General features: G+C 39.3%; 1 protein-coding gene across 3 annotated transcripts in view; it reads left to right on the top strand.

Moving 5' to 3' along the window:
• The window catches only part of LOC143373484 (uncharacterized), a 72213-nt gene that overhangs the window by 25207 nt on the left and 32726 nt on the right, over positions 1-14280 (top strand). The window contains exon 1 of one of the 3 annotated variants that reach the window (XM_076820802.1): positions 6506-6884. The exons of the other annotated variants lie outside the window; for them this stretch is intronic. The gene's annotated coding sequence lies outside the window, so the exon portion shown is untranslated. Of the gene's footprint in view, positions 1-6505; positions 6885-14280 lie in introns of those variants that run through there. 3 annotated transcript variants of the gene reach the window in all.

The following is a 14280-nucleotide window of genomic DNA, read 5'->3' as shown; positions in this document are numbered from 1 at the left end:
CGTTTGGCAGACCGCGGAGCGTGTTCCTGCTACTTCCTTGTTTGGATAACGAGAAAACTATGCTTGAATGGGGGCATCGATGGGGACCGGAGCTTCTGGAGTATCGTTTAGTCCTCATTGTTCGCGCGATGCTCGCGCCGCTTGGGCGCGAAACAGCCTCCGAACGGCCAATTATCTTCCACCTCGGGCCAGAGTTTGCATGACGTACGATTGCTAATGCGCTCGCGTGCTTGGAATTAGCTCGGTTTCGCGCGAGAGCTGCTCGCGTGAATGAAACGGCCCTGCGTTACGCGCAGGCACGGGGTATCGGTTAGATAACAGGCTGTCCACCGCTGCTAATTGCGAATAATCCCCGCCGAAAGAGGAGAGACACTTGGGGGGGAAAAGTTTGCCCAGGTGAGCTACGTGCCGTGAATTTCTCCGTTTAAAAGCATTTCTACACCGATCGTTCGGTATCCCGGATATTTTACAGTTAGTTAGCAGATGGTTGGTTGACGAACGTGTTAGGAGTGCGCTATGGAGACGTACAGAGTGGCCTGAGAATTATGGGACGAGCTGAACCGTGCAAATTGATCCTGATAGGAGGAATCGAACAGATAATTACCATTTAGCAATCCGAGGCTTCGTTCTCGTGATAGAGGTAGCTGAACTGGAGTGAGGCAAATAGGTAACTGGAGAGCCAGAGGAATATACCATATTTTCACTTGTTCTAATAATGCTTCACAGACAAATTAAAGTAAAAACACTTTTGTTTACGCTCGTGACATTAGACGCGAGACTTTTTTAATTTATGTTGGTAGGTACTTCAGAATGCAGAAGAACTGTAAGACAGTTAGTTGAGAAAGACGGGTGATGAAAAACATAAGCATGTAAAGCGAAATCGACGACTTATATACATCTAATCATACTCTCCCACATTTTTCAATTAACTTACTCCACACCTTCTACACACCTGTTCTGAATTTCGAAACGATAATCTGGATTTGATTCAGCTGTTTTAAACTCCTAAACGACTGCTAGAAGTCGCCTATTTTTTAAAAACGAAACCTTTGGTTAAGAGATGGCAAAAGATTTAACCAATCTAGCGATTCGTGTTAATTAAAATTGTCGAGTTGCTTGGACGAAATGTTTCATTGTCCTGCATCGTATTTTTCAAGCTCAGTGGTTAATATCGTCGAAAGAGGAACGACAAGTATGCTACACAATGATCACGATTGGTACCGTATACTTGTTATCTGAGACGCGGTTGGACTTCTGCGGAACAGAGCTCGTGGCAAGCACGGCATGCTAAGATCGATTATATCCATCTAACTTCGAATTCCACGAATTAACTGTGCTCAGGTGAACTCGCGCGCGAAAACGTTCAGGCTAGATCAAAGAGCCCCGAGGAATGCTGTTAAGTCTATGCCTAGGTTCGTTCGTTACGTGTAATTACTGATATCGTTGAACCGAGCCACCAGCAAATGCTATCGAGCGTGTTCCCTTCGCCAACATGTATAAATTAAGCATTCAGGTGTTCCGCGTGCGGGTAATTACGTGCGTTACATAACAATCTGCCTAAAGTACGATCTAATTGTCTGGCTGGATATATTTTATATCCCAACGACCCTAATCAATGACTGAATTAAAGCAGCACCTAATTCTATTTTTTACACTTTAAGGGGATGTTCCGATCTGTAGTCCATAAAAATAGGTGATCTTTAGGAATTTGGTGAAGGAAAACTACTGTATATAATTCAGTGGAACTATTTGCATTGTATTAAGGATGTCTCAAACTATAGAAAAATATATATTTTTTATAATTAATCATTGCAGTTGTTAAAGTCGAGGCGACAAAAAATTTATTCAAAACTGTGGAACCTGTAGCACCTAAACTATTCATCTGAAATATAAAACAATGCCAGATTATTAAATGGCATGAAACTCGCTAGTTGATTTACCAGAAAAATGACAAAAATTACATTTTTGAGAAAATAACGACACTTGCAGTTTGAAATCATTTTTTCCCTATATCTTTCGTCCTTTCAAGGCCTTAAAAATTACAAATTTTCCAAAATTTTAAAAGTTAGTGGTTTCTCCAATAGACAGAAGTATATTCTTCAAAATGAAAAAGGTTTCAGTCGAATCGGTTTATAACTTTTTGAGATATTGGTTCCGCCGATTTTAAGAACACTGTTTCGAGAAAAACGCGTTTAAAGTTTTACGTGAGCGCCGAGTGGCCGAGTGTTACCCATGCATTTGCCACTACTCAAATGCCTATAACTTCGGGATTTTACGAAATTCAAAATTTCCTTTTAAACACATATTCTTAAAAGGTTGAACATTCGAAAAATGATAAAAAAAAACGATTTTTATAACGAAATCTCCCCTTAACGTGAAAGATTCCAAGTGTATTTTTTGTTCAAGTGTGTTCCAAAGCAGTGCGACAGAGAAATAGAATAAAGTAAAGTAGAATTCCTTAAATTTCTTAAACTAAAATATTTAACTCTACCAAATAAATCTAAAATATTAATTCCTACAATTTCATAAAGTAAAATATTTAGGTTTAAAAGACTAAAGCTTAAAATTAAGAAATTTCGTACTAGGTTTATTAAAACATAGAAGCATTAATAATATAAAATCCCCATTAAGTTAAAAGAGTACTTCTGCTCTGAAATTTCACATTATTACTTCAAAGCTCAATACCTACTAATCTAATCTCTGCTCATTTAACAAAAGAAGAGTACAATCTCCATCCCTACGACACATCGTTTCGCTTAAATGTTTACTGAACGGAAACTCTATGTACCTACTCGCAGACGCTTGCAATGGCCGCGCAAGTGCGCGTGGTCGCCCATGCAGATGCTGTGGTTGAAATCTCCGCGAATACAGACGCCACAGCGACGTGGAAGAATGCATGCACGCGCGTACGTACGAGTGTAAATTTCCTCCCTGCTTACCTTTTGCTCCCCTTTACCCCTTCTTTTAATCGTTCCCTATCATTTCTGGAGCTGGCCGGGACAAAAACGGAAGGCGCGCGCTGCCTGGGTTCGCCAGGATCGTCCCGCTTAAAGGAGCGTCCTTAAAACGCTGGGGTGTTAAGAGGAGATAAAATCACGGCGTATGAATTTTCGCGTGGCAATATCTGCGCGCCTCGAGTTACTTCGTGGAAAAACATTCTGGCTCAGCGTGGAACGACGGGATGTAATTATGGAACGACTGCGAACGCAACTACGCGCTGCTGGAATTTCAGTAGAAAGTAAGATAGTTTTTAACCGTTCACACGAGACACTGGAGATCGTACGTTGACCATTTTGGGGCCATCGCCTTTGACTCCACATGCTGTTAATTGAACTCGATACACTTTGATCTTGATCTGTGGACTATGGACTGCTTGCAGTGAATCAATCGACACTAGATTAAGGGGAGATTGCGCCTTGTTGGGCCGAAAAATAGGCAATCCTTTGTGAATTTTTGGTACAAAAACGGTTCGACAAATTAATTTGAGGTTTGGTAGGCTGTTTTATTGTATCTTGAACTATTGCTCTGAATTTTTTTGTGACAGTGAAAAAAAAACGTGGCAGATACAGAGAGAGGGTTGAAAAATAATCCGGTGGCCATGGCGTTGACAAAAAGAACTGTAGGGGTTATTCGAAACACAAAAAGAAGAAGAGATTCTTAAACTATATGAATGTGGCTATGGGTGGTAGTAGATGCATTAAGAAAGAGAAAAAAAATGTTAAACTTTAAAAATTGTATAACTTACGTATTAAAAACCGAAACATAATTATTATTTTAATAATAAATTATTTTGAGGACAAAAAGATATCTTACGCACCACCAGGAATCGAATCCATGCCTTCAAATTATTTTCAGATCATTGAATAACACAATATAAGTGTTTGAAGCAACTTGAAAATCTGGATTAATTCTTTGCGATCGGTCCAACCTCACGTTACCAAAAACAATTGCGACTCTATAAGAGCTTTGTATTAAAACATTTAACAGTAAAATTGGTGGCATTTGATACTCATATTAGTCCTTCAATTGAGATTTGCATTTATTTCGTCGAAATGAAAAATTTATTTTCGTGGCTTTGGGAATAAAATCGCGAAATTTCCCCACTGTGCGTTGGCGTGAATCTGATCCCCGATTCTGGAAGATGATTCACCAAGTGCCTTCATACCGATGCCAGTAAGCGCTCTGCACCAGGGTCTCTGAACCGCCCCCGTGTTTGTTCTGCGTAGTTTCTGGCCAAAATCCTGCGTAGACGATGTATTTTTAACCGGTGACTGAAACGGGTCATTTGCTGCTCGGTCTTCTCCGCCTCGATTTAAAGCTCCATTAAAGAGATCCTCGTAAAGTCCCCGACGCCGTTCGCTGCGGCGAGCCATCAATGTAACGTTACTCCAAACCGTTCAGCGAGCGTCTCTTGTTGCAAGTGAATTTTCTTAAACGCGGGGCTAGAGACTCATTTGTTAATGAGCAATCGGCTGCGCGATGTCTCGCTGAATGCGGTCTTAATGCCACGTTGTAACACGGCCCCGCGCAACACCCGTATTATTGTTAGATCGGTAACGGTAGCGGCTGAAAAATGGGTGGCACGACTGGATGATATTAACGATGCATAATGCACGCCTTAATCCCTCCTCTCGCGTAACGAGCTCCTAATTTCACGTTGCAACGTGGAAACGGAAGCTAGCAGCCGGTGTGCAAAGAAATGCGCGCGATAATGCGTAAAAGCAGCGAGGGACTGCTGCATTAATTCACGCGCAGCCTCGATTTTAATATTGCATCAGCTTCGACTTAATGACTTCATTACCTCCATTCTTAACGCAGAAGCTTGCCCGAATTCGATGATTGAACCTCGCAATTAATCCTGCGATTAAAATTCTGTAGGGGAGACCGGGGCTAAAAGTTCCGGGGGTAAGTTGTTCCGACGGTTCTATGTTCAAAATGAAAAGAGCTTTGTACTTTAAATTATTTTTTCCGCGTGAGTTGATCACGCCACTCTGTCGCCCACTTTAATAGCGTCCGCGTAACCTATTAGTCGCGCACCAGATAAGTAAATATTTTTCTATCATTATTTTTTGGTCTTTTTCGATTATTTAACGTCGATGTTATTGATTGATTCGTTCGTATGGATCAAATGACATTTAAGAACATGTTGTAATAGTGTTTATCGTTTCAATATATGAAATAGCCGAATAGTCTCTGAAATTGTAAAATGTGTCGATAAGGGCTAGTTGTTACTATAACTTGGGGCACGTTGTTACTGGAACAACTTGCTCCACCGCAAATGTATAAATTGTTCCTGCTGTGCTTTAAGATGCGAACAATGAATGAAAAGCGGAAAGGGGCACGATTTCCATCGAAATAAATGCATAAAGGTAAAAACTGTCGCTAGAGAATTCAGTATCTACCACCTGACTCTATCGAGAGTTATTAAAAAACTACAATCTGGACAGGAAACCACTGTAGGCTACATGTATAAATCTCACTAAGTAGGTACCCACAAACAGTTGAATGTAAGACTGATCTGTAGAGTTTAGTTTTATACCAAACATAATGTTTATGGTTAGTACATTGTTTTGGTTTTCTTTAAAAGATAATAGGGTGGATGTACCAGTAAACGAACACGTACCAGTGAATGGACATTTTACATTAAAATAAGTAAAATAAGTTATTAAAATAAGCAACTAATTAACTAGAGACTTCTTTAATTTTCCTGCTTCATATCCAAAGAATTTTTGCAGCACGTGGAATCAATCGCGCTGCGAACATAATTTTATAAAAGTGTTCATTCATTAGCCTTAAGCGTTCATTTATTGGTGCGTTCACCCTACATTTTTGTTGATCCGATCCTTCGTAAATAAACGTTATTAATAAAATTCCGTTTTATTTCATTAGAAAATGAAATATTTCATTAAAAGGCAACTCTTATATCTTAGAAACAACTTACCCCAATGCGCTAACAACTTGCCCCAATAAAGGGGTAAGAAGTTCCGCTTCGACCAGCCACAAATAAATTACTTTCTACGAAAAACCTATTACAATATATTAATCACAAGCTTAAACTCATAAAATATAATAGATTCAACAAAAAAATTAGTCCATAGCGAAGAGAATAACTACATTATTTTCCAGTCATTGTTTATGTTTTATCGAAATCGCAACTTTTAGCCCCGGTCTCCCCTACACATCCACTGCTGACGCAAAGCTGTCCTTTTACACAGGCAGCTTTTCCAGCATCCACTACCAAATTTCGTACCTTCCCCTTCGGAACACCGAGTCGATTAAGCTGGCGGTCAGTGCATCCGCAGTTCAGATCGTTAGAGATATCTACCGGTATCGAATTCTTGCCTCCGATGAATTTTCGCAAGCGACGCACTTTCTGGCAGCATTCCGATGCCCGTTGCAGCTTGACAAGAATTCGCCGATGTTCGAGCCGCAATACTATCCGTGGCCGACGACTTCACCGTCCGGCGCAGCGAGTTGCCTCGGTTGCATTTCCCGAGGCAAGAAAGGTCCTGGTCGGACGGGCGTACGCACGGTTGCGCGTAATCGACGGTCAGGCTGACAGGCCGATCGTGAAAGGTGCTACGTACGCGGGACGTTAATTGCCTGACGGGGTGTGTGTTTCCGAGTTTTAATAAAGTGACCGTCGTTAAGATCGCGCCGGCCAGTTAACTTCTTGCCTCCGTCGACTGGTCTCGTTACGGTCGCCCGTGCCCCGTGAATTCTGGAATAGCCGCCGGTGGAAACGAGATCGCCGAATGCGTTTCAGAGACCGGCACCGTTCGGCTACCTACTTTTTCCCGCCTCGCTTCGGAGTCCTCCCTCCCCCGGCTGAATAGCGTCCCAGTGAAATGTGCCAGCACCTAGCAGCTGGATTCTAGCGCAACGTGAGTTTAATTTCATTCCGTATGGCCAGGGAATTGTGGCATCGATCACGTTCACACTGACAGAAGGGGGGGGGATTATTTCTTTGAGGCTGGAAGCTGAGGATCGCGTGGATCGTACCGAGGCGATCCTTCCATTCCGAATGTTCATTTCGCATTGATTGCACTCGGGCGATTGCATCCTGCGCAGAGTAGGTATAACGTAATCGGGGTTTTACCTGAAGAATGTCGATGTAATTTGTTGTCGCCGTATACGTGGGAGTTTTTGCTTGGCGATTGCATGCGGCAGATTGTTAACCGAGGAGACGAGTTAACTCGTCATTGGCGACGAGTTACGCGGAAAGCTACTAACCCTCGGAATAACAAAAAATTAGGTAAACGCAGTACGGATCCCATGATTTTGCGATCTTCACTTTGCAAAAAAGCACCACTCTACGAAGCAAGGTGTTATATTAAAAGAAGATGCCAAGCCACGGTTCCGTTTTATGCTAAAAAATAAAAACTACAGAAAATTTAGAAGAATATTAATTATATTAATCACTATTAAATAACCCATTAACAAACTTTGTTAAACAATAATAATATGAAATATACCCAATAGAAATAAAGCTGCTTTTCTTTAACAATTAAAATCTTCAAATTAAAACTGAATATCTGGTCATTGAGGGTTGGTAGTTTTTTTGCATAACTTTGCATAAATTTTAACATTTCCCTGCATTGGCCAAGGTGCGTTGATCTGTCGCGAAAATTAGGAATCTATCTATACTTATATAATCGTTGTGTCACTGATCCATCACCGTCCAGCCCGAACCGCTGACCTTAGAAACATGAAACTCGGAGGGTATATTCTTTTTGCGAGTTAGGTGCTCGATAAGGAGGGATTTTTTTAAATGCCAACCCGAAGAGGATAAAAAGGGGTGAAATATGTTTTCTCGGACTCCTTATTATTCCTTAGACCCGATTAGATATCAACTTGGTTTTCCTTTCAAAGGATTACCCACATAAATGCCTAAAAATCAGATTCAGCATTTTGCCCTAATCAACCCCTAAGGGTGTGAAAAGGGGTGAAGAGTGTTTCCACGGATTTCTTAAAATCTCTTCGGTCCGATTAGATATCAACTCGGTTCTTACTTCGAAAGGTTACCCGCATAAATGCCTAAAAACCAATTTCAGGATTTTGCCCTAATCAACCCCTAGGGGGTGGTGAAAAGGACTGACATGTGTTTTCATGGAGTCCTTATAATATCTCTTAGGCCCGAAGCGAAGCGCGGGGGTAGTTTACTATTGCATACGTATATCTATCATACATATAGTCGGTTTTATAAATAAAAAGGCGTTTCATAAATACAAAGGCTCTTCGAAGTTAACACATTACAGCTTTTTTCATAATTAATTTTACATTACTCTTTATAATTTCATACCTTTTGATACTCCTCAAGAAAAACGTTCTCCATACCATTCTCAGAATTGAATACCATTTATTTCAGTCCGTCAAAATTATATTTAAATCCTGGCCCCAATATGTTCAGACTCTTACAGATTCCTCAACCTGACGAATCCCTGCGGTTCAACGTAGAACGAACGAATACGCGCGTTTTTGGGCAAACGCGAAGACACCAATTTCCAATCAGAAACCGAATGCATAATTACACCGATGGGGCCACGCGAAAACATCCGCTTTATGAATATTAATCCCAGGTGCCCTCGTCGATTCCGTGCATTTCTGTGGTCCACGGATATTAATTCAGGCATGAATTAATTCGGGAATTCCGAACGAGCCGGGCACAATGATTTAAGCGTCTTATTAGTCTTCTCGCTGTGCAGCGCTTTGAAACCGCGGGATAATCTTCGTTTATGGTTGACGAAGGAACGTAACGTTTTTATGCGCTAATATTTCACGTCCGTGGCTCGAATTCTCTTTATAACGTTCGACGTCAGTCTCCTCTGGCCGCGCTGCTACGTTTGGGACGTTTCCCCGCGTATTTAAAGCTGTTTTAAATTTCAGCACGATTTTAATTGCCTCGAATAAATTGCTGCCACTTTACGATCAGCCTTAAAGTTACAGTTAATTTCAGATAGTTCCGGAAACGGGGGATCAATGATCTCGCGTAATTTACTGTTGTATCTTCCCCCTTTCACTTCGTTGCATCGATAATACGAATGTAACATATTACGAGGAAAGAATTCTTCAATCATGATCGCGTATGGACAAATGGCGGGGTGTCATAATTGCTTTGCACTTAACAGCAATGAATGTTATTTTGTTCGGTAATAGCTGTATGTTTAGGGTACTTTTCTGCTGGCTAGTTAACCCGGGAGTAGGCGCATGTCGGTATTTTCGACCGACGATTTCATATGTTTTGAAACATATGATCCATACCGTTCGACTGTTTACTTTTTCCGTAGAGCTATTTTTCTTTAAGGAGTTCTTGACTTATTTATGTTACGGAGCGACACTTAGTGCACTCGCGTAGGTTTTAAATCATACATGTTTACCTTAAGGGGACTAGGCAGTCGAAAAATCGATTTTTTATTGCATTTTCCGAAAGTACTATCTTTTCTCAATAAAATGCCGCTTGGTTTATAGTAAAATTTGCAAAATTGTAGATTTGGCGAATTGAGGTTCAGATCGATTTGGAAAAAATTACAGGATGTGTAGAACATGTGTCATTTCGGCCCAAACCTCTGATAAAGTCCGTAAAAATTCGAGATTTTCTTAAAAAAATCCGGTGACTTCTTAATTTTTTTTATGAAAGTCCCGAATTTTTACCGACCATATCAGAGGTTTGCGCCGAAATGACACATGTTCTACACATCCTGTAATTTTTTCCAAGTCGATTTGAACCTCAATTCGCTCGCGATCAGGAAAAAACGAAGAGAAAAAAATATTCGAGAAAAACGCATTTAAAGTTTCTAGGCAAAGGCGACGCTATATGTTGCCGCTTGAGGTTTTTAGCTGCCAAATCTACAGTTTTGCGAATTTTACTATAAACCAAGCGGCATTTTATTGAGAAAAGATAGTACTTTCGGAAAATGCAATAAAAAAATCGATTTTTCGACTGCCTAGTCCCCTTAATATTGGAGAAGTATTAATTTCTGCAGAAAAATTCCAATCGATTTATACGTCTGTAGAAATTTTATGCTAGCTCGTTCCTCGAACCTAACAGTCTAACAACTCTACCTCTGGCTCGCAGAATGTTTGGGATGGCTGGAATGCCTTGAATAAATCGAAGGATTCGAGCGATTCGAATGACTTCGAACAGAGGCTTGTAAGTTTTGTGTAACGTCTGTGTGGAAAGGATTATAATTTTCCTGGTACTGGCTGTCTTTTCCTCTAACGTCAATTAATTCTAAAGCTTACACATTGACGCGGATCACTCAACGGTGAAACTTGACAGACGTGTACTTTGAATGTAAAAGTTAATTGTATAAGTGATGCAGAGGGGGTTTAAAATTAGCCATGCGATTCCTGTACCATAGGCTTCAATTCGTCGGAACGATTATTCAATTGTCAATAAAGTATGCAATGAAATTTCTTGGAAGTTAAATCTTAAATTTATTCACGCACTGTCTTACGATCGAAGCGCAACTTTGAAAACACATTTTCCCAGTGAAACGTGTTTACCCCTTTCCAATATGGCTGCAGGCCACTGAAACTAATTAACATTACGCGTATTTTCGACAAATTTAACAAAGATATTATTCACATCTTAACAACGAAAGAAAATTCCCTGCGTGTCCGTTAGCTAAAGAACCGACTATTACACTGTGAAAATTGTGTATATTTTTCGCACAAACCGTTCAATTATCCTGTATGCGTTAAAGATCAAGATCTAAATAATTATTTTATAAAGACCCCTTTATGTATATTAATTAAATACTTGTACACCGCAGAGCACTTTGCGGGAACACAAAGCAGACGATAAGATAGAGTAGCATTCCTTCCCCATTGAAACCAGGCGTTGGAATTTCCTTTTCAAGATAAACGTCGAACGCTGAACGAAAGGTGACAGTGAGAAGGTTCCCCAGGTACACCTTAATTAGCTGCATTATGCTACCTTGCCCCACGACTAACAAATCTCGACAAAGCGAGTGTAACATGGGAGCTGTTTAACCCTCTCACCTGTTCATGGTCAGACGCCTTCGATTTGTGTTTCCCACTTGTCTCCAACGTTCGGCATTCTTGCGTTTGTTCCATGCTGAAGGAATTTTCCTTTCACTCAGACCAGTGTGTTAACCTTTGGCAAGGGAAACATATTTACCACAAATTTTGGCGTGCATTATTGCCCACACTTGCAGTTCATTTCCTCGCGACACTTGCAAAGATAATGTGGCATGGAAAAATTCTGCTGCAACAGAATTTTGACTGGTTTCCTCAAAGAAAGTTTCATCTACTTTGAAGATAGATACTCGGTGTATGTTGGTCTATGGTGAATAAAAGGCGATGAAAGCTCTTCGTGCGTCTCAAGATTTTTTTGTATGGTTACGGTGTGGTGGTCTTGATCGCCTGGCACCAACCATATTACGGATGGCCTGCAGCAGAAGTGGTGCGCAAGAAGTTGCTCCGAACGTTTCTTCCATGGCCGCTTTGTACGCAGGTTAGGATTGAAGAATCCTTCGGTAAGGCAACAATACCTAGGAAGCGGAGCGAGTTACGACGCGGTAGCCATACGGCGGAGAATGCTTTATAGGCACTCGAAGAATGGCATGCACACGAGTCACGTTCCATCTTACATTTCGGGCGTCCGTAATTCCATGATTGACCTCCGGTGATTTTCTCAAAATTTTTGCGACAAGCAGGAACTTCGGGAAGGCTAGCTAGCTACGTTTTGAACAAACAAGAATTTATTTATGAGAGATTTTCTACCTTAAGAGAAGGTGAACTATTTTAGATATTTGGCTTTTGGAGCTTGAAGATGTTCCGAGTTTTCTGCATTTAGAAATATTTGGCAAAGAAACGTGTTACTTAGGATATCGTAAATATAATGGCTAGTATTAATGTTATTAAAGCTTACGTAACTTTTATAATTCCCAATTTTAACAGAGGAAAATATTTTTGTAGTCGGAATCAATTCTCAATCGTGTGTAGGTAACTTCAATTCTCTTTATTTCTGTTAGTTTTAGTTTAGTTCTTAATTTTAGATACTTAATGGTTAAACTTATGAACAATTGCTATTGCAGCCTCGCCTTTACTCTAGATTTAGTTTTACTGATACTCATCTATATGTATGTTGCTCGAGTTACATTTCGATTGTCACAGAGTGGCGAGGGGGTGAAATAAGGGGGAAGGATGTCCAGATTTCATGGTAGCCTATATTTTTCTGTAATGCTCCATAGAGTAATTATGCAAAATTTGGTCCAGATCGGTTAACAAAATCGAGATAAAAAAAGTATTCTATATATTATTCCTGGTCCTAGATTACGTGTATACAAAATTTCAGAAAGATCCGTTGCGTAGTTTCGATGTGATTGAGTAACAAATATCCAAACATACTTTCGCATTTATTACATTAGTAGAATGTCATTTATTTTCTACGAGTAATAGAAATTGAATAATAATAATAATAATAATAATAATAATAATAATAATAATAATGATAATAATGATAATAATGATAATGATAATGATAATGATAATGATAATGATAATGATAATGATAATGATAATGATAATGATAATGATAATGATAATGATAATGATAATGATAATGATAATGATAATGATAATGATAATGATAATGATAATGATAATGATAATGATAATGATAATGATAATGATAATGATAATGATAATAATGATAATAATAATAATAATAATAATCATAATAATAATAATAATAATAATAATAATAATTTTTTAGAACTCGCATTTTGAAGTAATAAATCCCAAAATCGCGTTTCCTTTTTCCATAAGCATACATCATCGGTTAAGGGAGGATTCTGGTCGAACAGTCCCAAAAGTAACTGATATTTAAGAATTTTTATTTGAAAAAACTGTTGATCATAGTGGATTAATCTCCTTTGGGAAATAAGGAGGCATCTTTAAACTTGCAGAAAATATTTTACTTATGTCAATCTTTCTTATTATTTAGTAATTATTGTGGAATCCTGTCCTCCTCTTCGACGATGTAACTCCTGTTGGCGAGATGTGTAGATACCTATCACAGTCATCTAATTGCAAACAAAAAAATAGGAGTTTCTTAAAGTTAGATAGTTTACGCTAGGATCGGTCCACTTTAAAGAAAAAGAAATGAAAAATTCAAAGAGTTTTAGCGTTTGACAGAAGAAGTAAGTTTTTTCCTTAGACAAATTTTTCATATTATTCTTTACATCGACGAAACATGTATTATAAATAAAAACTAAAATTAAAATTTTCGGTCCAGTCCCAGCGTAAATTATTTAACTTTAAGAAAACTATCTTCTTTTTGCAATCAGATGACTGTGACAGGTGCTACACCTGACGCCGACATCGTCGAAGAGGTAAACACGATTCCACAATAATTAATAACTAATAAGAAGGATCGACATTAAAAAAAAATCTACGAGTTTAAAGATGCCTCTTTATATCCCAAAAAAGTTTAATATAATATTAACAATAATTTTTAAAGCAAAAATCATAAATTTCGGGGGCTGTTACACGAGAAGCACCCCTTAATGCGTGAAGTGATAAGGAATGAAGGAATATAGTGGAAATATGTGTGTCGTTCCGGGTAATCTAATTACAGGCAATTAACGCATTATTGAAGCGTGAGTACTCTCAGCACGGATGCGCATGGAAATGCATTGGAAGTAGATGCTCCCTCGGTCATTACAGGCAATAACAATAACTGGGAACACGTCGATTAATTTTCACGGCTAGCCCGTGCGATATTACTGGAAGCAGGACGGTGAAATATGGCATTCTACTGGCTATTATTTCTGCTTCTCATTCCTCATGCATTGGGACGTGGGCGTTTAGTTTTCCATGAGTTTACATTATACGGTGCCGCGGGCTATTCGTAGCTCTGTGCAGTTATACGTGGGCAAGATGCACTCAAGAAATACAGAATGTAACCATTTCGCGGGGACGATGCATCGGTCGTGTTCGCCTAAGCCGTTTCGCGGACTGTTTTCATACCGAATGAATTAATCATTTTGAATTATGTCAGCCACATTTCATCGAACATGCTATCCTTTTACTTCAACCCATTTCGAGGGGTATTATTTTCAAAACACGGTATCACAGTGTACAGGACTTGACATGGGACTGTTAGATATCATTGAAGGGAACATATGTAACTGAAACGGCATTTGAGATGGGGCGCTTAAACATTTCTGTGACATTTGATAAGAATGAAATTGTGTGATCAGAAATACCGAAGGGAATTTATTATCATTCCTTTAAATCTACCCGTGATTG

The sequence above is a fragment of the Andrena cerasifolii genome, chromosome 9 (assembly GCF_050908995.1).
Source record: "Andrena cerasifolii isolate SP2316 chromosome 9, iyAndCera1_principal, whole genome shotgun sequence".
NCBI classification, from domain to species: domain Eukaryota; kingdom Metazoa; phylum Arthropoda; class Insecta; order Hymenoptera; family Andrenidae; genus Andrena; species Andrena cerasifolii.
The sequence above is the reverse complement of the archived record's forward strand: the minus strand, read 5'-3'. Positions and strand labels throughout refer to the sequence as shown.